Below are 8,058 nucleotides of genomic sequence, written 5' to 3'. Positions count from 1 at the left end.
ATAAAAGAAGAAACATTGTAGACACGCAATGGTCATTTCTGGGATATCCTTACTCAAGGAAAAGACAGAGGCAAATTAACACAAGATTTTTAAAAGATAAACTAAAATGAAAATCCGTAAGAGCAAATGTCTTTCATCTGTGAAAGGGTAATATATGGGATATAAGAGAACTGCGCCCATGCTGTCTGTGGTCTTTGTGGAGACATGTGCCTGAATTCTCACCTGGGAGCTAATGGAACAACGAGCTAAGGTCACTAGGAGGTTTCAGATGTCTGCAATATTTGTGGCAGGGTTTCTGAGGAAAGAGAGTAAAATACAATGGACAAAGAACCAAAATGACCAAGAGCACTGAGATGATAAAGAATGGATATATGAATATGGACATTGAGAAGGCAAAGTGAGACGTGTATTGGATTGATGCAAAACACAGCTAGACACAACTTACTGCAACTTAAAAGAGAAAGTTTGAAGAGAATGAACAGAAAGAAATGAGTGATTATTCACAAAGGAAACGGATTTCTTCTTTGCAATTATGAAGACCTAAAGAATTTTAAATGGCAGTATCAAAGGTATAATGAAAAATATCAACTTATAAATCCATAGTCAATAGAATTGCCCCTCACAGAATTGCGTTCAAAAGGAAAAAAATATCTAAAAGAAGAGAAAGACATGCATAATACAAATTGCAGACACATAGACAATCCAAGGTAGATTTGATTATACTAGTTAATTACCATAATAATTACCAATTTGTGAAATATAATAGTAAGCTGGACTGAAATATGGGTTGATAATTACATATAAAATGAAGGAGACTATGAAAATTCAAGTTCTAATAGTGTTAATAAATATGAATCAGAAAATAAAGAAAAAGTGACCATAATAATGAAAGGAGATTTGGTGTCAGAAATGTGGACATATTTTTCCATTTCTTCTGTCTTGTCTGTTCTTCTTTTCTATTTTGACCAATTTTACACTGTTATCTGAGCAACTACTTTGAAGATAGCAATGTACAATATAACAACCATTCTGAATTCCTTATCATCTTGTTACATAAAATCTCAATTGTTTCTAATATTTATTATTTCTTATTCTTTTCAAAATAAAAAAATCATAATAAAAGAAATTTCCAGAAGTGTGGACATTAGTGTTTGTTCTGTCACATATTTACCTAGCTGGTCATTGTTTTCTTGCCTATTGTAGACTGCAAAAACAATTCTGAAATCAGTAGAGTCTAATGAGGGTGTGCTTCATTTGTTTCACTTTTGCTGAAAGTCACAATCTCTTAATTCTCTAATAAAAACAAAATAAAACAATTTGGAAAGAAAATAACCATCAAAGGACATAACTATGGCTTTCATTACCAAGGTTCCCTGAACCAAAGTTGCTTCCCATCAGCATCCCTCTGAGTCTGTGGCTTAGGCAACAGATGGAAAGAAAGATAAAAAATTCAAACTGCTGCAAAAAAGAGTGAGGGATACTGCTGCAATGGCAGGCTATGTAAGCCAAGAATTCTTAAATGTTTATGAAGAACAGAATTAGTGTTATGATTTGAATGTCACCTCCAAAAGTCATCTAAGATATTCCTGCAATTGTGAAAGTATCAAGAAATGGGGCCTAAAAGAAGTGGTAGAAATTCACAAAGGCAGAGGCTAATGAACTAATGTTATTGTGGGAGTGGATTAGTGCTTATGAGAGTGAGTTTACTATAAATATATGCTCTCTCAATCTTCTCTTGTTTCAGCTCTTACTTCATGTGCTTGCTTGGTCTTTGACAATGTGATGACACACAAAGATCTCAGTAGACACATTGCCTCAATCTTAGACTTCTTCGCCTTCACATGTGAAAGCCAAAAATTTATTTATAATTTTCATAATCTGTGGGATTCTTCCACAGTAGAAGAAAATGAGCTAAAACAATCAGTAATGATAAAACATGTTTAGAGAACTGAAGCTTATCAACACATGATGGCCATAAGAACCAGTGATCCAGGAAAGAATGTGTTGGAATCTCACTTTGGCAGCGCTGGGTATCTATTACAGAGACTAAGCACAAACTGTGAGGATCGAGTAGAGAGCCAGCTCTCAATGCTCCTGAAGTTTTGTGAATATACCTGATTCCCATCTTCACTTTCAAGTAATTGGAGCTATTATTTCTGAAATGTAAACTAGATATTTTTACTCTCTTGTTGATTACCTTCTGGAACATCTCATCCTGACCTCAAAAAAGTTCTTTATCAAGTCTGTAACTGAATAAAATATGATTTCAGTGTGATTCTTATCGCCCACTCTTGAATCTTTTTCCTCAGATATAGTTCTGCTGGCTTAAATTATCCTCATCTGGGACTTAGCACTTTCTAATTCTTTGGGATACTTATCTGATCCAGTACATGAAGATCTGAATCCTCAGAGTGCCTTGCCTTTATCCCCTCACTTAATGATTTTGGAACTCCACATTCGAAGGGGCAATGCACTTCTCCAGGAGACCTCTTAAAATTACTCTCAAATATCTTCTGGGTATTTTTTACAATAAAGAGCAATGCTTAAGGCTTGAGTGCATTTAGTGTGGCTTAGCCAAGTCAGCATGTACTAGCTGTTTATACACTTGTACACAAGGAAAAATGAAGATTTTTTTTCTGCTAAGCAGATGTTCTTTGTCTCAGTGGTATAGTAGACAAATGCTCAGGGTTATAAGCACTTTTAGCATGATAACCAGACTATGAATATTTCATCAAAAGTGGGGCATTAAATGTACTTTTCTTGTAAATTCCATTAATTTCTGAAGAGCTTCATCATCTAGATAGGGGGAAAACATTATGAACAGTTACACCACTCCAGTCTAACAGATTTTTCTTCCAATGGTACTGAACATTGAAGCCAGGAACTTTGCACTGAAAAACATTCTCAGCCCTTTACTTTTATGTTTTTACTTTTATTTTGAGACAGGACCTTGCTAAGTTGCCCAGTCTGAGCTCAAACTCACCATTCCTTTGCCTCAGCCTCCCTCAGTGCTAGAATGAGAGATGTGCATCCCCATGTCCAGTTGACATGGTTTCTAAAACATGGTTCTAAATGATATTGTAAGTTAGAATCTGCCATGTGGTTGACAGAAGATTTCCTGGAAGAGGCAACACCCAAGATAAGGCAGAAAGCTCAGTGTCAGTTACAATTGTACAGACTGAGAAGAAAGGACAACAAATTCAAGGTGTATCTAAAAACATGTGAAAGAAAGATATAAATATTTTAAATGTAAGATAAGTGAGATAGGAATTCAATGCAGTTAGTCAAGAAAGTATGGCAACATATTTTATTAAAATATAAAGAGCCAGGTAAAGAGGAAAAAAAAAGAAAGAAGTTAACTTTGTTGTTTTTTTGCATTTAACTAGTGCCTTTAAAATAAAAATCTGAATGACTGTTTTAGTAAATTGATAGATAATTGTTTAGAATCTGTATGAGCACCATCCAAATCTTTTGGACAGATATGATTCTGTTGTAGTTGAACTTGGGCTAATTAAACCAATAGCTGCCAGCAAATTCATTAATCCCGATCCTGTTTATAGATCTGTTGTGAGGAATGATCATTTATTATCCTAAAATCTGGTGTCTTCTTGAGAACTATTATTATGTAAAAATATGGACAGAATGTGCCCATTGGCAAGAGCTGTTAATCTTTTCAATTCACACCTAGAGCACTTGTAAAACCCAAACACACTATCTCTCATTGAGAGGCAGTAATGACAAATTGGTTTAATGCAAGGAGACCTCTGTATAAATTAACATGTTTTAGTTGAAAATAGAAGTGTCAACATGACCTTAATTAATGAATTTGCTAATAGTTGTTCCCAGAATAGGATAATATGCCAAACTGCAACCTATGTACACTGGAAGAAATGAGTGATTTAAAGTCAGGTTGAAATCCCATGATGGACCTCATTATCCTACAGCCTCGAGTAAGTAATCAGGTTATTCACTGTAAAGTGAGAATCCAACTACTTAGGATGTGGTTGACTAGCATCTGATAGCAAGCATATGTCCAATTCTGTAATGTCTTTTCCCTTCTCTCTTGAGAAGTGAATATGGGAAATTGAGTTCAATCCTTGAAATCTTCCCAAGTTTGGCTCAAACTGTTGTTCCAGAGAAAAATATTAAATCTATTTTAACCGCCATCTCCATGTGTGCCAAGCATATTCTCTAATCTTTTTGGTATATGCTCTCATTGTTTGTACACACACAAATACTTAGATTTGTGAAAAGGATATAAAAATGTCTTATTTATTGGCTAGATAAATCTATCTTGCCTGAGTTGATCAAGGTGATCTGTGTAAGAGTATAGTTTAGATCTGATATGTTCCCAAAAGGCTTGTGTGTTTCTAAGCATGGCTTTTGGAAGGTAATCAGATCTCGGGGCACTCTGTTAATTACCAGTAGATATAACCACTGGTGAATTTATAACTGAAGGGTCTCTGAGGAGGTGAGAGCAAGACAAGGATGTGTGGCAGGCACCATCAACATCTCTTCAGAGGTCACACCTCTTGCTAGCTCTGCTCTTGCCTACCACTTCCAAGTTGCCATGAGTGTGCAGCTCTCTCATGTCACGCCCTTCCATAGAGCCTGTAAACATGGGCTGACACCTCTGGGACTGTGAGGTAAAAGAAAATAAATGAATACAACTCTCATTCTTTTAGTTCTAGGTGCTACATACATTGTCCCAGCCACACAAAACTGACCAACAAATATGGCACTATTCTACTAATATTAGGCTTTATTTATTTATTTATTTATTTATTTTGGTGGAACCAAGGTTTGAACTCAGGCCCTTGCACTTGCCAGGAAAGCTCTTATTCTACTGAGCCACTTCCCTAGCCCCCCAGGATGGCTTTATAAAAAGACTTTAAATGTATTCTGAATTTTAAAAATGTATTCCCAATTTTTTTCCCACTGAACTATAGCTAATAAAATGAAAAAAATGATATCTTTGTTAAATTATGTTGGTGCAGATCTTTAACTAGCTTACGTCAACAGTATCCCAGAAGATCCATGGCTATGATATATTGAGATTTCTTATAAATCACATGGACTTAAAAAAAGAAAAAGAGAAAAAAAACTGTGAAGATAAAAGCAGAGCAGCTATTCAATATGTCTCAAAATTCTGAAGTTATTCTTCTTGGTCATAATTATTCTAATTCCTAAGTGACCAGCTAGGCACTTTGATCACTCAGGGGACTTGGCTTTTTCCTTAAATTATAAGACTTTATAATTTTCCATATCTTCTAGGCTTTTCCAGGCATCATTTATTTGGATGGTTCTAATATAGATGAACCATTATCTTTATTCACAAATATTTTTTGTATTTTCCAGGCTAGAAATGACTCTCTATCCCACGAAGCTAGTTTTTATCACATTATTGGTGTTGGCCAAGGAAATGTGTGACAAAAGCTGGTTCATGGCAGCATCACTAAAGAGCTAATCCATGCATTGCTACAGTCCTTTTTCTCTACGGCTTTCACTGGTCAACTGTACCACATCTTGTGTGATCTGGGTAACTTCATGGTTATTGTTTCAAGCTGTGAAAGCATGGGATGTATCTGATATGTTATCATAATCTGATCTATTCTAACTGCAACAGAAATGGTTGGCTAAACGTGACGTTGACCATTTCTTTAATAATTGACATATTTTGGTTATATTAGAGCATCAGAAAACTGTGAAGGAATAATACCCTTTTTATGTCAAGCAAAACTTGCTTGTACTGAAATGTGTTCTGACATATTGAATAATGACATTGACTGAGATCAAGGACACTTGTAGGTTTCTGAGTCAAGACTAAAATTCATCAGTCTAGCAGTGCATTCCAATAAGAAACAAGCTCTTCTCCAATATAACACTTTTCTAAAATCAACTGCATTTTGTTACATGACACTCTCAGCTGAAATAAAAATTCAGTCAGTACAAGATTTTTGTTTCATCTACTTTTTGTCATACTTGTTGTACAGTAAGTTACCTAGTACGTAGTAATTAAATACATACTCAACTGTGCTATATTCACTATAAGGTGCTGTTCATTGGCAGTGCTGTTCATATCACTTGTTTGTGAAAACTCAAGAGGCATTTTCATGAACTAAATACCACAAAAGTTGCTCTTGCAAACATTTATAATGACTTTTGATGCATTTTAAAGTATCTTTCCATTTTATTGGCTAATATAGATTCACTCCAGTTTGAGCTTCTCTTTTAAAAACAGGTGTACATAATATGTAGTTCAACTGCAAATTGAAATTTATATTTATTTATCTTTATTTTTGCTTAAGCTATCTTATTTTAATTTTATCTTTTGTCACATATATCGGCATTCCTACAATATAATATTTTGGTATATTTTTCATAAGTACTTTTTATTATATGCTCCAAGCTTTATTCTGATCATTCAAAGCATATAAAAACTATGCATTTCAAATGTGAGAGTGTTAGGCTTGTTAGACCATGTCATCTCCCTATAAAGGATCTAAGTAGCAAGAGCAATTTAGTCTTAGTGAAATTGCTCACTGCTTCAAGGTATCTAATTAGATATTAAAATACTTAGGTGCTTTTAAAAATTCTCTCTAGCTCTATTTCAGTATGTTTCAGTCTGAACCATATTTCTCTATTAAATATGATTACTGAGCAATGACAGAATCCATTGTCGTTCATTGTTCATTCATTACCAGTTTTCATTTATAGTTGAAATGAATATTTTCCTCAATTATATTTTTAATCATTCCCAATCATCCTCTCTTTTTTTGTACAAGAAAATATTAAGCCTTGAGAAAATTTCTGTGGAGTAATAAAACTCATTAGATTAGATTAATATACATGGACTGCTCAACTATTATTAATTTATACAGACTTTCATTTTTCCTTTTTTGATTACACAGGACATTGACTTATGGTACATGAAATAGTCAAATAGAACTTTTGAAAATGGTTGAGCCACACTTACCTTATTAGCCTTGAACTCAACTGTTTTTTCTTTCAAAGATAAAATATTTCATTTTAAATTGAAAAATGTAACAAGTCTATAGCTAAATATTTGTCAAAGAATACATGATCTTTTTTAATCTCATTAATATGATATTGAGGCACAATACAACATAGTATGTTTAAGTTGTAAATTTCTTCATTGCCTTCATTACAGCATATATGCAGTGAAGTCTTTTTGCCTGCATCTATTGAATTTGAGTGGGGAAAAGTGTTTTTCTTTTAAAAGTGAGAAGATATTTCTAAGACTACTGCCTTGTCTCATTTGATAAATGACAAAATGTAGGTAGCAATATTAATTGTTGCATTTTTAGTAATCTAGTACACAAATTATTCCTTAAAAAAACATCAAGTTATATTACTGATTCTTCTCTCCCCAGTTGGCCAAATTATTCCTATGCTTTATTATTTATTACTAAGAAGGAATAGCCTTTCAAAAATCTTTTTCCTAATTTTAAAGATAATAAAAAAGATACAAAAATTTAAAAAAAAAGATGATAGTAAAATATTATGGTTTGGGTCTAATTGTTCTCCTGAAGCCTCATGCAGTCCTGGGGCAGGGACTTCGAGAGTTTGAGACTAACTCATGATCCACTGTGATTATGGGTCTTAGTACTGCTGAGATCATGGGTGCTAGTACTACACCTAGCCTTGGGGCGGATAGTCTGAATGTAATGTAAGAGAGACAGAGAGACAGACTTCCTCTCTGTCACCCTTCTTGCCCCTGCTCCTCCCTTGGCTCCTCTTTCTCTTTGCCACAGCCATGAATTGATGCTCTCTTCCTTGTGCCACTCTGCCTTGGAGCCAGCCGAGTATGGACTGAAACCTCCAGTAACTGTGAGCTGAATAAACCTTTCCTTCCTTCATTTTCGGTGTTGGGTATTTGTCCCAGAAACAAGACAAGTGTAACTGATATATAAATTAACAATGATTATTATATTGCATATTGTTATCTTTACAGTAGTTACTCAGACTATCAGATATAGGCATGTAAGATTGATCAAACAGTATAAACAATCACTGCTCCTTTCCATGAACTAATAG

The sequence above is a fragment of the Octodon degus genome, unplaced genomic scaffold (genome assembly GCF_000260255.1).
Source record: "Octodon degus isolate 3935 unplaced genomic scaffold, OctDeg1.0 scaffold00099, whole genome shotgun sequence".
Classification (NCBI taxonomy): Eukaryota; Metazoa; Chordata; class Mammalia; order Rodentia; family Octodontidae; genus Octodon; species Octodon degus.
The sequence above is the reverse complement of the archived record's forward strand: the minus strand, read 5'-3'. Positions refer to the sequence as shown.